Raw genomic sequence first — 16,975 nt, 5'->3', positions numbered from 1 at the left:
GTCTCAAGGTTAGTGGCGTGGTAAACACTTAGCAGCTCAGGTGTTGGGTAAGTTCGCCACACACAAGTGTACGCGTGTGCTAGATTTTTTTTTTTTTGGTAAGGAGCAAATCGCCGGGCTTCCGCCCTCCACTGGGGATCGCATGAGACAGAACTCATAAAGAGGCAGAGGGGGGAAAGTGAAGCGTTTAGTGCGGAGCACATCTTTCCCATCACCCTCCCCCTCGGGACGCCGGACCGGCGGTCGTCGGCGCCACGACCACCAGCCCTCTCGGTCGGCAGGCTATCCGAAGCCCGCCTAGATGGCGCCGGTTAGAGTGAGCTATCCTACGGAATACCCCGCTGGACCTGAACCAGCCTGGGTCGAGGATAGCCGGCCTTCCATCACCCGGATGCTCTTGCGTAAAACGCATGCAGAGCAGCTTGCACATCGTCTTCTTAGGCCCCCCTCACCGGTCCTCAGACCGACATGTGAGGGGGACCCGAAACACTCAGAGGGCCAGGGCTTGGGCGAGATCCGCCTCCCTAGTCCCGCTCGACGGCGGCGGGATTGTGCATACGCGTGTGTTAGCTTATACAGAGCATTTCGTGCTAGAAATATCTTCTTTGGCAACGTCTTTGTGTAATTAATTCCGTCAAAAAGAAAAAGGATAGTAAACCTCTAGGATTTTTACTCCGTCTCTCTTTTTACAAGTATAAGATGTAATTAATGTAAGTGAATAGTGCAAACATTTTCTTCATCAATTTCGACATTATTCACACCACGGATCACAAAGATTTTTTGCCGCCGAAATTTGATTTAGAAGATTTAAGAGCTATCGTTTCTCGTCTCCAGACGCAAAGCACAAACGTTATCGGATAGAAAAAAAAAAAAAAAACGATTGGTCAAATTCAAACCGTATTTTTCTTTTGTGAAATAATCCTTTGCGTTCTCGAGATCCACGCTTTTTTCTCGCTCACGACTCGGTCGTGCGCGGACGTGCTTTCCGATCCGTGGCCCGCTTGCGAGCTACGTCTCTGAACTCACAGTTGTGCTCGACAGTTTAGTGACCGTGAATACATTCTCGTTTACGACTCGGTTGTGTGTGAACGTGCCTTCCAATCCGTTGGTCGCTTGCGACCTACGCATCGGAATACACATTTGTGCGTGATAGTGTTGTGACCGTGAATACCCACCTCATACCAACTGTCTTTTTCAAGGCAACCAATCGCTACGATCAGGCTTCCTGTGGCACTCACAGGCTAGCGATTTCCTAACCCTTCCCAAAACAACAGTCTTTTTCAAGACTAGAACCCCGCTCGCGATTCTGCCTGCTGTAGCACTATACAGCCCGAGCGGGTTCCTTTCCTTTTCCCCGCCGATTGCCGTTTTCACGGCATAGGCATTCCCCCCCCCCTGCTCCTTGCTGTCCTGCAGCACAGGGGGGTTACAAATCCTATCCGGGGCCTCGCCTTTCGGCGAGTTTAACAAAAGTCCCGGGGCCGCCCCCCCCGGGCAAGAAGACCGAAGAAATGGAGCAAGAAGATGTTAGGGATATTGTCGGGTTCCTCCGGGATAGGTACCCGTCAATTAGGGCCGAGTACCTAGAGTATAGGGCCGCCCGTGGCAATCCCTCCCCCCCCGCGTCCGTCGCCGCGTATCTCAAACGTGCCTCGGAGGCACGCCGCGCGCCCCCCGCCGCCGCGTTAAGTTCGAGCGCACGTTCCGACGATGCGACTCACGAAGCGCCTAGCGCTACCCCCACCCCCGCGCCCGCGTCGACTACGTCATCGCGCGTCTCGTCCGTCGCGACCTCGATCGTTTCGAGTTCAGGCTCCGATACCGAATCGGAGATGGATTTCGAATCCGCGTCAAGCCCTCAGCCTGGAACTTCGGATGGGTTCCAAACCGTAACGCGCGGTAAAAAGCGTACTCGCGCCGTGGAGTCCCGGAGCTCCACGACGAAGCAGACAAAATCCGCGACCGCCTCCCGCCCGCAGGTAGTCGTGACACCGGAGTCGGACTCCGCTCGCCGCGTAACCCCGCCGCCGCGTCCCAAGCCCGCGCCCGCTCCTAAAGCAGCTGCCCCGCCCCCGCTGATTCTCCAGGACAAAACTGCGTGGAACCGCGTTTCCCAGGCCCTTCAGGCAAATAAAATCAACTACACCCATGCGCGTAACGTCGCGCATGGGATTCAGATCAAGGTCGCAACGCCGGGCGACCATAGGGCCCTCTCAGCATACCTCCGAAAGGAGAACATAGGTTTCCACACCTATGCTCTTCAGGAGGACCGCGAGCTCCGCGTAGTAATACGCGGAGTCCCTAAGGAGCTAGAAATAGACTACATTAAGGAGGATCTGACCGCTCAGGCCCTCCCGATAGTTAGTGTGCACCGGATGCACAGCGGGCGGGGCAAACAGCCCTATAATATGATACTCGTGGCGTTAGAACCCACCCCGGAGGCCAAAAAGAAGATCGCATGTCTCACGACAATTTGCGGCCTATCCGGGATCTCGATCGAAGCCCCCCACAAGCGTGGCACTCCCGGGCAGTGCTACAGGTGCCAACTCTATGGCCACTCGGCGCGTAATTGCCACGCGCGCCCCCGCTGCGTGAAATGCCTCGGCGATCACGCTACGTTAGATTGCGTTAGAGATAGGGAAACCGCGACCGAACCTCCCAGCTGTGTCCTATGCCTTAAGCAAGGGCACCCCGCGAACTACCGTGGATGTCCCAGGGCTCCGCGAAAACGCCCAACCCACCCAGCTCCGCGAACCGTCGGCCCAAAGACTTCGGCACCTTCAGTGCCGAAACCCGCCTTCGTGCCGGCTGCAGTTCCCACGGTCTCGGCGTGGAAAAAGCCGCTGCCGTATACGAAGGCGGGAACGGAAACCGCACCCCCGCCCCCGCTCGTGACACGCCCCGCGCCCCAGCCCCTGCTCGCACCTCGCCCCGCGCCCGCGTTCCGTCCCCCGCAACCCTCCGCCGTCAACGACTTCGCGCTCGTGCGTGACTTCGTCACCGCGGTCAACTTCGACCGTCTGCGATCGTTCGCAGACGCGATACGTAGGTCGGTAACCCCCGAACAGCGGCTCGCGGCCGCTTTCGATCACATGGACGTCTACGAGTCCGTGTCGCGTACGTTATAAAATCTTTACCGGTAACCAATGGCGCAAAAAGGTAGAGAAAAACCGTATTCCCTTACGTTAGCATTCTATAATGCTAACGGACTCGCGCGGCAACGCGATCAAATTTTTGAATTCCTCCGCGACAATCTTGTAGATATTCTATTAGTGCAGGAAACCTGTCTGAAGCCCTCGCGTCGTGACCCGAAAGTCGCGAATTACGTCATGGTTAGGAATGACAGACTCACCGCCTCCAAAGGCGGGACTGCCATTTACTATAGGCGGGCCCTGCACGTTGTCCCTCTCGATACTCCCTCGCTCTCACATATCGAGGCGTCAGTGTGCCGTATCTCGCTGACGGGACACCAGCCGATCGTCATCGCATCCGTTTATCTCCCCCCGGACAAGCCCCTTCTGAGCAGTGACATCGAGTCACTGTTCGGCATGGGAGACTCTGTCATCCTGGCAGGCGATCTAAATTGCCACCACACTAGGTGGAACTGCCATCGTACAAACGTCAACGGTAGGCGTCTCGACGCGTTTATAGACGACCTCACCTTTGAAATAGTCGGTCCCCCAACTCCAACATGTTATCCGTATAACATCGCGCTCCGTCCGAGCACTATAGACCTGGCATTGCTTAGGAACGTAACTCTGCGCTTACGTTCCATCGAAGCAATGTCAGAGCTCGACTCAGACCACCGACCTGTCGTTATGCAGCTCGGTCGCCCTCACAACCCAGTCACTGTTACGAGGACCATGGTGGATTGGAATAAGCTGGGCACGTGCCTAGCCGACGCCGCTCCGCCAATCCTCCCTTACGGCCCGGATTCGAATCCATCCCCCGAGGACACCGTCGAATCCATAAACATCATTACCGATCACATCTCTTCCGCGATCATTAGATCTTCTAAAGAAGTCGATGTGGAGGACAGCTTCCACCGCATCAGACTGTCCCCCGATCTTAGGAATCTCTTAAGAGTTAGGAACGCGGCAATCCGGGCCTACGATCGTCTCCCCACGCATTCAAACCGGATTCAGATGCGTCGTCTACAACGCGAAGTCCACTCCCGCTTAAGCGACGCGCGTAACGATAATTGGCATAGTTATTTAGAACAACTCGCGCCCTCCCACCAAGCATACTGGCGACTAGCTAGGACTCTCAAATCCGAAACTACCGCTACTATGCCTCCCCTCTTACGCCCTTCAGGCCAACCACCGGCATTCGATGACGATGACAAGGCTGAGCTGCTGGCCGATGCACTGCAAGAGCAGTGCACCACCAGCACTCAACACGCGGACCCCGAACACACCGAGTTAGTCGACAGGGAGGTCGAGCGCAGAGCTTCCCTGCCGCCCTCGGACGCGTTACCCCCCATTACCGCTGACGAAGTTAGAGACGCGATCCACAACCTCCAACCTAGGAAGGCACCAGGCTCCGACGGCATCCACAACCGCGCGCTAAAATTTTTGCCAGTCCAACTGATAGCAATGTTGGCTACAATCTTAAATGCCGCTATGACGCACTGCATCTTTCCCGCGGTGTGGAAAGAAGCGGACGTTATCGGTATACATAAGCCGGGCAAACCGAGAAACGAAACTTCTAGTTACCGTCCGATTAGTCTCCTCTCGACGATAGGAAAAATTTACGAACGTCTCCTTAGAAAACGCCTCTGGGATTTTGTTACCGCGAACAAAATTCTCATAGACGAACAGTTCGGATTCCGCTCAAAACACTCGTGCGTACAACAAGTGCACCGCCTCACGGAGCACATTCTGATAGGGCTAAATAGGCGTAAACAAATCCCGACCGGCGCCCTCTTCTTCGACATCGCGAAGGCGTTCGACAAAGTCTGGCACAACGGTTTAATTTACAAACTGTACAACATGGGAGTGCCAGACAGACTCGTGCTCATCATACGAGACTTCTTGTCGAACCGTTCGTTTCGATATCGAGTAGAGGGAACTCGTTCTCGTCCCCGTCAACTGACTGCCGGAGTCCCGCAAGGCTCCGCGCTCTCCCCGTTATTATTTAGTTTGTATATCAATGATATACCCCGGTCTCCGGAGACCCATCTAGCGCTCTTCGCCGATGACACGGCTATCTACTACTCGTGTAGGAAGATGTCGCTGCTTCATCGGCGACTCCAGATCGCAGTAGCCACCATGGGACAGTGGTTCCGGAAGTGGCGAATAGACATTAACCCCACGAAAAGCGCAGCGGTGCTCTTCAAAAGGGGTCGCCCTCCGAACATCACTTCGAGCATCCCACTCCGTAGTAGGCGCGCAAACACCACCGCCGTTAGTCCCATCACTCTCTTTGGCCAGCCCATTCCGTGGGTCTCGAAGGTCAAATATCTAGGCGTCACCCTCGACAGAGGGATGACATTCCGTCCCCACATAAAAACGGTACGCGACCGCGCCGCGTTTATTCTAGGACGACTCTATCCAATGCTTTGTAGTCGAAGCAAACTGTCCCTCCGCAATAAGGTAACTCTCTACAAAACTTGTATACGCCCCGTCATGACGTATGCAAGCGTAGTGTTCGCTCACGCAGCCCGCACCCACTTGAAATCCCTTCAGGTTATTCAATCACGATTCTGCAGGATAGCCGTCGGAGCGCCTTGGTTCCTTAGGAATGTGGATCTCCACGACGACCTGGAGCTCGACTCTTTTAGTAAGTATCTACAGTCGGCATCGCTGCGCCATTTTGAGAAGGCGGCACGACATGAGAACCCTCTCATCGTAGCCGCTGGAAATTACATACCCGACCCAGTAGACCGAATGGTAAACCGTCGACGTCGCCCAAAGCACGTCATTACGGATCCTCCTGATCCATTAACGGTGCTTTTAGGCACCACAAGCACCGGTCACCGTCCTCGTCGAACCCGTCGCTTGCGACGAAGGGCTCGACGAGCGAACTAACCCATAGACACAGCCCACTGAGTTTCTCGCCGGATCTTCTCAGTGGGTCGCGTTTCCGATCCGGTGGTAGATTCTGCGAAGCACTGCTCTTGCTAGGGTCAGTGTTAGCAACTCTCCGGTTGAGCCCCGCGAGCTCACCTACTAACGTTAGGGCGAAGCTGAAATAGCCTCTCAAGGCTATCAGCATAGGTAGGGAAAAAAAAAAAAGAGATCCACGTACAGCGCGTAATGGAACGTGACTAGAATTTCGAACGCTAAACAAGATGGCGGCCGAATATATCGGCGGTAAAAATAAAAATTTTCGTCTAAAATTATACAACCTCTTTTCTTTCTAAAACAAATACTCGAGACAAATAGCACAGATAATTTAAGATCTTGTTTGTTCACGATATATTTCGAGAATATCGTGACTCAGCAGTCGTATGATGTGTAAACACGAATAAGGGACAATTTATTCTATACGGAGTAAAAAATAAATCAGAATATATTGTGTTTTAATATCAATATAAAATCAAAACAAATGGAAAACATCTATACTTACTAATATTATAAAGCTGAAGAGTTTGTTTGTCGTGCTAATCTCAGGAACTACTGTCACTGTCTTTCACTGTTAGATAGCCCATTTATCGAGGAAGGCTATATGGCATCACGCTAAGACCAATACAAGCGGAGCACCAATAAAGAATGTTTTAAAATCGGGGTTATTTTTACCTTTTCAGAGCTGCGTGCACCGCAGAAATGATTAAAGTTTTGCTAAAATAATGTATCACAGAATTGTTCCCCTTTACATCAAAATATTATAAAATCAACAAGTATATGTGAATGTAACATTAATTTTAAACATCAGGGCAGCCCTTACATATTATGCCCATAAAAAACCAAAAAATCGCATAGTCAACAAAAAGCTATGAGTGCTAAAATAGTATTTTCAAGTGATTGTTAACAAGCTGCCTTTGCGGTAGATATCGACTTGGCTTTGCCTCTGGCATCATTATTGTCCATAATAATGACGATTAGCATGATCGTATGCCTGTTTAAGGATATTAAAAACGTACAAATTTATTCCTTGAACTGGTGGTACTTTATTTGAACTGGTGGTGGGACCTCCTATGAGTCCGCACGGGTAGGTACCACCACCCCGCCTATTTCTGCCGTGAAGCAGTAATGCGTTTCGGCTCGAAGGGCGGGGCAGCCGTTGTAACTATACTGAGACTTTAGAACTTATATCTCAAGGTGGGTGGCGCACTTACGTTGTAGATGTCTATGGGCTCCAGTAACCACTTAACACCAGGTGGGCTGTGAACTCGTCTACCCATCTAAGCAATAAAAAAAATGCCTCCAAAATTCCTACTCTTTTATTAAGCTTATCCACAATCCACAAGAAATTTAATTGTGGTTCACCGAGGCGTGTCCCTTTGTTCGCAAATGATATCTTTGTCGTAACGTCAAGTCAGTATACTTGGGAATACTTAGTTTGCAGTTTCGCTGTGGTCTTTAGTAAACGTCATATAATTATTTTGTTTGGAAACTTCTAAGTGATGAGGTTAAGCGAACTACAAGGCTTTAGATGAGACTTTTTACATTGAAATATTTGTAAAATCTGTGATAGAGTTGTGTGGATTAAAGACAAAGAAAATCCCATGCCTAAGCTCGCTGAGTTTCTCGCTGGATCTTCCCAGCGGGTCGCGATTCCGATCCGGTAGTAGATTTATTCGCGAAGCAACTGCTCTTGAGTTGTTAGGTCTCTTTCGGAGGCGCTCGGGCAGTTATTAGCAAATCCCACCCCCCCGGGCTGAGCCTTTGCTCGCCTATCTGTCCTGGTGAAACTGGAAAGGCCTCAGAGTCACCAGTAATCCTTCAATCATAAAAAAAGACAAAGAAAATCTTATTGACGCTAACGCTACAGTTTACTATATCTGGAGAGTTGTTAAGGAAACCTCAAATACAAAACATCAACTGTCTACACTTCAAGCCACGATAACCAATAGGACGATACGTTCGCCAATATTTCCCTCGTTCTATGTCAGGTTTTTTTTCAAATGAGTCACGGAAAAATTCACCATCAACGAAAACCTCTGTAAACCAACGAATGGTTATTTAGAAATTAATATTTATACGTTGAAATAATGATATTAGTTCAGTTTAATTATATCGTAATAGTTACTAAGTATTTTGACAGTCTTACAAATATAAAATACTTTCTCATCTTCCCAATCGTTACCTCATCGTCGAAGATCGTGACTCTTGTACCTATAGTCTTCATACCGTTTAAGTTTTCCAACATCGATTGCCACATGAAACAAAAAAGTAATGATGGTTCGTCAACTCAACTGAATTATCCCATTACCCTTACCGCTTCATATCTTGAATGCCGTCGCTAACTTTCCCAAAATCCCTTAACCCAATTCAACCAAAATTACCGCCCCAAGTCCACCAACATTTGCCGAGCGACCTTCGGATACTCGGACAGGGCTTCACGAAGTTATTCATGACTGATAAGCTACTTGCCGTTATAAGGCAACGCCCGAAATAGAACTCACAAACTGGGTCAGGAGGTTTCCCGTATGTATAGAGTTGGTTCGATATCGTTAACCTTGTCAGCACGTTGTAATCATGATATTTGTCGACTTGGCCCAACTTCCCCAAGTCTTTAAGGCTCCATATACTTAGCTTAGGCTTGGCACGCTATAAATTAATGCGATAAGTATTCTGTTAGATAAAATTTAATATAAATTCAATTTGTCGTCTATTTTGGCATATTGCCAGTTTGTTTTTGGTATATATGTGGCGGGTAGCCATCATACAACGCAAGATAATTGACAGATGCCTGAATCTCGCTTGACATTTTCAAGATAAAGCGCATATATACAAGTTCCGAATAACAACATTCGGACCGTCGGTCTACCGAGCAATATCACCCGCTCGGTGGAAGATCTTTCCTTACGTCGTAAACTCCCCAAATATATACAATCTTCACAAATGTATAATGCTAGCATGGACATAAATGATGAAATGAACAAAATGAAAATTATTGTTTTCTTATATCACGATGTAGCAAAGGCACAGTGCATCCCGACTCAGACCATCAAAAGCCATTTGACCTAGTTTCGTGACACGTTACAAATTTGTCCAGCCTTACCGTTGTAACTTATTCGTAACAATTTGGCGGCTTCAGCGTTGTAATTTCCCAGGAATAGTGTGGAATCCAATATATTCAAATATTGGATGATTTTTAAATTCTTAGTGTCTTTTAAAGTCTGGCGCTCCAAGGCTAGTCTGTAATTAATAAGTGAATTCTTGAGGTAGTAAATTTAACTGTAGGTGCTTTTAATTTTGTTTGTTTATGCTGTACTGTTTGTATTTTTTGTTCCCCTGTCATCGAATCATTCTTCATTCAGAGTAATCTAAATCTTATTTCGAAACCAAAATATGATTTGGTTTCAGATGAACTTTGGGTTATTCCTATTCTTAAATGTCCTCGAAGTCATTCCTATTTCTAGCTCAAATCAATTTAAAATCTGGTGTAAAAGGTAGATCGGTCATAGCTGTAATCTTATTTAGATTTGAGATGAACTGTGAAACCCAAAAACAAAAGGTCCACGAAATCTATTGTCTGTGAGCGTCTTGTGAGCCCGCACGGATCGATAGCACCATTCTCCATATTAATACCGCGAAGCAATTATTGGTTCCAGTTTCAAGGGTAAGTAAGGTAAATGTTCCAAGAAAGCTGTTACACTTTACTGTTGAAACTTCAACCTCATATCTTCGAGTGGATGGTGGCACGTTGTGGTGCTGTGAACTCCACTAACCACATAACACCAAGTGGTTCGGGAGCTCTTTGATTAATATGCACAATAAAAAAATCCACGTCTATTCGCAGAGAAAAACTCAGTAAAGCACCAGTTGGTGAACAAAGTGAACTCAGATATTATACAATTTTTTTACGTACCTAATCGCTGGAAGTCTCTAGGAGCTCTAGTAGCTTCAGTGGTTTGGTCGGTGAGCTCTCGGGGCTTACACTGGCAGAGATTGCTAACACTTGCTCTAGCAAGAGCAGTGCTTCACTGAATCTAGCACAGGATTGAAATTGCGACTCACTGAGAAGATCCGGCGAGATTCTCAGTGGGTTGTGTCTGTGGATTAAGTTGTACGAACCCGTCGTCACATTCGACAAGTTCGATGACTATGGAAATTAACATAGAAATTTTGGATAAGGTTTGTTGTTAAGTGTTTTTTTAGAGAAAAATAGATGGTATTTATGATAATATTCCAACGTCGACGAATAAATACGTCAGTCGTTCGCGACCAAGAATACTCCCCTGTATTCATGAAATGCCAGAAAGAATATAACGAAAATTAAAAAAAAAAGTTACAATATTTTTAATTAAGTCTACGATTCACGAAAAATATCCAAAGTGCTAAGAGTCTAAAATCGTGTAGCAGCTGTATGTACCTAGCCTCACGCAGCAACGTTATCAGATTTCAAAGGTGTCCCAATCAAGAGTAAGTGTTTGCTGTCGGCCTTCGGATTCCTAGAACGGTTTCCGATTCAATTACCCATACCACCTCTCCTCGGAAACGTATCTCAGGCAATGAAGCCTTTTTGCTTTTATTCGACTGGTACGTATCGATTTTAAAGTTTATTATGGGACGGTGCGATTTTTAAGCGAACGAAACTACTGGGATATCGTAATGGTGATATATCCACAGACGTATCTAAAGATATAGATGTGAGAAAGCGGAAACGTCGTAACTTGCATTTTGGGCTAAACAACTTTTTACCATATTCTTGTATAAAAAAAATAGAAGGGCATGGATCTGGAATTTACTGGTGGTAGGACCTCTTGTGAGTCCGCACGGGTAGGTACCACCGCCCCGCCTATTTCTGCCGTGAAGCAGTAATGCGTTTCGGTTTGAAGGGTGGGGCAGCCGTTGTGACTATACTTGAGACCTTAGAACTTATATCTCAAGGTGGTAGTATAGTAATCATAGTAAGTAAAAACCATGATTATGTATTCGGATAACAAACATTATATTACATCCATATATTATTATGGTAAACTAAAATACTACATATATACTAAACATGCTTACACCATTAACAGACTCACGGGCGGAAACTGAGCACATTGAATTCCAAACAACGTTAATAATTTGTTAATACAAATACCATAATTTTGTTGCTTTTAGACAGTAAAAAATGTCGATAAAGTTATAGATTAAGCCTATAGATTAAAAAAACCGAAGCCATATCTGTCCACAAATAAGCCAACGCGCACAGAAGGCTCAGTTTCCTAATTAAGGCAGTTGTTGTAGTGCCACTATAGATAGCTATAGCTATAGATTACAAGTAGACCAATACCAATTTTTACTGGTGGTAGGACCTCTTGTGAGTCCGCGCGGGTGGGTACCACCGTCCTGCATATTTCTGCCGTGAAGCAGTAATGCGTTTCGGTTTGAAGGGTGGGGCAGCCGTTGTAACTATACTTGAGACCTTAGAACTTATATCTCAAGGTGTGTGGCGCATTTACGTTGTAGATGTCTATGGGCTCCAGTAACCACTTAACACCAGGTGGGCTGTGAGCTCGTCCACACATCTAAGCAATAAAAATAAAAAAAAACTTGTTTTCCTAAGACTAAATCTTTTTTTTTTTTTTATGTCATCTACCATTTTTCAACTTTCTATCTCTATAAATTTTTACAGAATTATGAATTTTTTAAATAGTTTGATGGTTCTGGCGTTATAGTTGGATTGTTTTAAGTTACGACAATTCCGCTTTCCTCCATCGAATTATTTTGTTTCGAATTACATGGTTTGCTTTTCTTCACATCGATAAAAAATCAAATAAGTCAGATATTTATTTAAAAATAGCTGACCCGGCAGACTTCGTAGTGCCACAATCGATAAATAAAAGACGTAAGCTTTTGTATAAAATAAACTTAAAAACAAACAAACGGAATCCGTCCGACGGGGGACACATCAACGGAAAAACAAAATTGTTATTTTTATTTAATTCCGAGCATTTTCATATTTCTCTACCTTTTAAACCTTCTCTGGACTTCCACCAAATTCCAATAATTCAAAACCAAAATTAGCCAAATCGGTCCAGCCGTTCTCGAGTTTTAGCGAGACTAACGAACAGCAATTCATTTATATATCTTGGCTCACGTCAGGGATGGCTGAGCGGTAGTTTCCGTCATCACTCGTATTTGGTTGAACACAGTTTATAAAAAGTCAATAAAACCTTTTGAATAATAATTATTGAAACTCAACACACACAACTTTCACAATGACAGGATAAACCGACAGTTTCGTTGCACATACCGACAGACCGACTGACTGACTGACTGATTGACTGACTGCCAGAGACTCACTGACTGAGACGGACGGAATGACTGTCTGACACGGAATGCCACGACTCTGTCCACGTATCGCCATTTTATTCTGTGGCGTTACGGAGTCTACCCTTCATTTTGTGATATTTATCAAAACAACATTTCATCATTTAAAATAATAATCAATACCACCGTCTTAATATTACTAAAAGTCGTTATCCACGACATATATATATAGAAGATGCCACTATAGTAAACAACGGAACAAAGACAAATGAAAATCTTGATGTGTCATTACGATAGAACAATCATTGATTCGGATAATAATCGAATCGTGCGAGCACTTCTTCTTCGTCTTCCTAGCGTTTTACTGGTCTAGTTTTTTTTTATTATTGAAAGATTACTGGTGGCCCGGAGGTCTTTCCAGCTTCATCAGGACAGGTGGGCGAGCAAAGCCTCAGCCAGGAGGGGCGGGGTTTGCTAACAACTGCTCGAGCGCCTCCGAAGGAGACCTCAAGGAGAATTCAAGAGCAATTGCTTCGCGAATTAATCTACTACCGGATCGGAATCGCGACCCACTGAGAAGATCCGGTGAGAAACTCAGTGGACTATGTCTGAGGGTTAATTTAGTCGTCGAGCCCTTCGTCACAAGCGACGCGTTCGACGAGAACGATGACCGGTGCTTGAGGTGCCTAAAAGAACCGTTAGTGGATCGGGAGGGTCCGAAATGACGTGTTTGGGGGGACGTTGACTGCTTTCCATTCTGTCCGCAGGATCGGGAATGCTTGTATGTTACTCACGAAAGAGGTGATGGGAAATTACCTATTCTAAGCCACAGCACTACCAAATATTTCCATTTAGACTACCACAGCGCATTAAGGGATCTAATCGAACGTAATATCCAACTAAAATCTATAGAAAGCAAATACGTCTTAACATTTCATGACGATTATGACGTCAAAGAGTAATAGAATATTCTCGAAGCACTTTCTAATGCATCAACGTTAAGGTCGACCTTCTGTGGCGCAATCGATAATACAAACTAATCACTTTCATGTTCATTTTAAAGGCAGCCTTCGCTTGTATACCAGAATAAAGTGCTCGAAGGTTAGAAAATTGTTTTTTTATTTTTTTTATTTATTTATTAAGACACACCAACAGCAATACACACAAAACATTCAAGCTTAAAATTAACATGTATAAAATTAAGTACTGGTATGTAAGCCAGAATTTGAATTTATTATTACTAGAGGTCCCGCAGTAGTCGAAATTCGACTATAATTAATTGGAATTGTTAGTTTGTACACTATTATGATTGTATTTTATACTTCTACTAGCTGACCCGGCAAACGTTGTGTTGCCTTAAATAAGAAATCTAGGGAAATTCTACTGTAGAAAAAAAAACCTCATTTAACCACATAATACCTCATTATCTAATATATAAAATTCTCGTGTCACAATGTTCGTTCCCATACTCCTCCGAAACGGCTTGACCGATTTTCGTGAATCTTAGCGTGCATATCAGTCAGAATTGAGAATCGAACAACATCTATTTTTGATCCCCCTAAATGTTAAGGGTGGTCCACCCCTAAATTTGATTTGTTATTTTTTAGACAAAAATTTTTGTTTTTATTTTTTTATGATACAGCCTTAAGAAGATACAGCATACAAAAATACATACAGCCCTAAATTTTCACCCCTCTACGATAAACCCTTATTTTTTATTTGCTAATTAAAAACTTTAATTTTTTTGGCAAGATTTTCATTTTTATTTTGTCATGAATTAAAATAAAAAATCTGATGTTACTCTAAATTTTTCATCCCTCTATGATCAACCCCTATTTTTTATTTGTTAATTATAAACTTTAATTTTTTCGCAAGTTTTTTATTTTATTTTGTCATGACAAAATAAAAAAAATCATATTACTCTCAATTTTCACTCTTATCCGATCAACCCCTATTTTTCCATCCGATGTTTTTTTTTTTCTATGCACAGATCCGCAATAAGGTTGCAAGATGGCAATCAAATATTATAATTGTAGTACGATAAATTCTAATTCAGAATTTATAATTTCAAGTTCCTTTAATTAAGATTTTTTTTAAATTGAATTTGATCTCCCGGCCTCGCCGGCCGACTATTGATCAACTATCAATCGATCAGCTATCCCCGCCAGGTGTCACCACTCATCCAGCAAACATCACGTAGTAGGGATGAGGACGAAGCCGGTCTTCTGTCTTACTTACTCACTATACATCTTAGATTATACACTTAATGTATTTGAGAGCTATACAATACTATAAAATTTTCAGCCATATTTTTTTGGTTTTATTTGTGTATCAATAGTATGTTCAGTAGGTCTGAGAATCGGCTACTATCTATTTTTCATACCCCTAAGTGAAAAGGGTAGTCCACCTCAAACATTTATTTTTTATTTATTTATAATGAGGTATTATGTGGTTAAATGAGTTTTTTTTTTCTACAGTAGAATTTCCCTAGATATCTTATTTAAGGCAACACAACGTTTGCTGGGTCAGCTAGTGACAAAATAAAATAAAAAACTTGCGAAAAAATTAAAGTTTATAATTAACAAATAAAAAATAGGGGTTGATCATAGAGGGATGAAAAATTTAGAGTAACATCAGATTTTTTATTTTAATTCATGACAAAATAAAAATAAAAATGAAAATGAAAATCTAAAATGAAAATCTAAAAATTAAAGTTTATAATTAACAAATAAAAAATAGGGGTTGATCGTAGAGGGGTGAAAATTTCAGAGTAATATGATTTTTTTTATTCTACGTCATGACAAAATAAAAACAAAATTCTCGCAAAAAAATTTAAAGTTTTAATTAGCAAATAAAAAATAAGGGTTGATCGTAGAGGGATGAAAATTTAGGGTTGTATGTATTTTTGTATGCTGTATCATAAAAAAATAAAAACAAAAATTTTTGTTCAAAAAATAACAAATCAAATTTAGGGGTGGACCACCCTTAACATTTAGGGGGATGAAAAATAGATGTTGTTCGATTCTCAACCCTGACCGATATGTATACTAAGATTCACGAAAATCGGTCGAGCCGTTTCGGAGGAGTACGGCAACGAAAACTGTGACACGAGAATTTTATATATTAGATAATCACAAATTTCGCCAAGACTACACTATAAAGAATATTAACAAAGGCAAACAATATTTAGTCTATTCTCAATTTGACAACAGACGCCAAGAACAAAAGTTTGACAATAAATAGTATGCATGCGTGTGTGCGTCAAATACATGGTATGTAGTGTGTGTAATGTTTTTTTTTATTGATTTAATGTGTTTTATCGCGCAATTTTCGTAAAAAGAGATACAAAGTTTTTGCTTCACGTATTAATATATAGATTAGTCTGTTTGTTATTTTAATTTTGTTTTAATTTTTCATCTACTAGCTGTTATCGAGTAATTCATTGTTAGAATATAACTCGGTATATTACTTATAACGGAAAAAAAATGTTTAACTCGAATATACTGTTTTTAGATGTCTATGGGCTCCAGTAACCACTTAACACATGGTGAGCTGTGACGAGCTCACAACCCACTTTGTTGTTAAGTGGTTAACGGAGCCCATAGACATCTACAACGTAAATGCGCCACACACCTTGAGATATGAGTTCTAAGGTCTCAGTATAGTTACAACGGCTGCCCTACCCTTCAAAACGAAACGCATTACTGCTTCACGGCAGAAATAGGCAGGGTGGTGGTACCCACCCGCGCGGGCAAATCTATCTATCTATCTACTTCAATTGTATATGTTTCAAAGGTATTTTAAGTCTTTTGTGAATTGCTTATTCTTATTTATGTGTAAAGGAGTAAAATTTTTAATAATAATTATTATATTTCATTTTGTATTAGTTGTATGTATATTTACGGATATATGTATGTACCTATGTTTATGTGGATCTATGTTTGTATGTGCATATGTATGTGTACATGTACACCGCGCATAATTCGTTTCCAAATGATTCTTGTCCACCTGATGGTTGTCTGGAAGAGATCGCTCTTTGCGATAAGACCGGCAATTGTACTTTTTTTTGTATTTAATGTATCGCACTGTTTATTCGTTTTTTTGTGTACAATAAAGAATACTCTCTCTCTCTCTCTCCTCTCTCTCTCTCTCTCTCTCTCTCTCTCTCTCTCTAATTTCAAAACATTTCATAATCAAACAAAAGTTGACATTAACATATACCGTGCACTAAGTTGATAGACTTCAGCTCGTTAGCCGGCTCTCTGGATCGTGGAGAGCTCCCGAGACGAGTGTCCGCTGTCTTTGTCAGCTCTAAGACACTGCCGATGCACTCCGTAGCAAACTAGACACTTGACATCTATTAGTGACACGGTTCGTGAGAGTCGAGACATTTTGCAATTAGCACTTGTACTCAATATCATTAGAAGGACGGTTCATTTTTTTAAATATTTTTTTTTATTACTAGAGCCCATAAACATCTATGACGTAAATGCGCCACCCACCTTGAGATATCAGCTCTAAGGTCTCAGTATAGTTACAACGCCTGCCCCGCTCTTCAAACCGAAACGCATTACTGCTTCATGGCAGAAATAGGCAGGGTGGTG

The 16,975-nt window shown here is 43.5% G+C and overlaps 1 protein-coding gene across 1 annotated transcript in view; it reads left to right on the top strand.

Annotated features, from left to right (window-relative positions):
• The window catches only part of LOC105842625 (sperm surface protein Sp17), a 156,410-nt gene that overhangs the window by 88,914 nt on the left and 50,521 nt on the right, over window positions 1-16,975 (top strand). The window lies entirely within an intron of this gene.

This window comes from Bombyx mori, chromosome 24, assembly GCF_030269925.1.
Source record: "Bombyx mori chromosome 24, ASM3026992v2".
Lineage (NCBI taxonomy): Eukaryota > Metazoa > Arthropoda > Insecta > Lepidoptera > Bombycidae > Bombyx > Bombyx mori.
The sequence above is the reverse complement of the archived record's forward strand: the minus strand, read 5'-3'. Positions and strand labels throughout refer to the sequence as shown.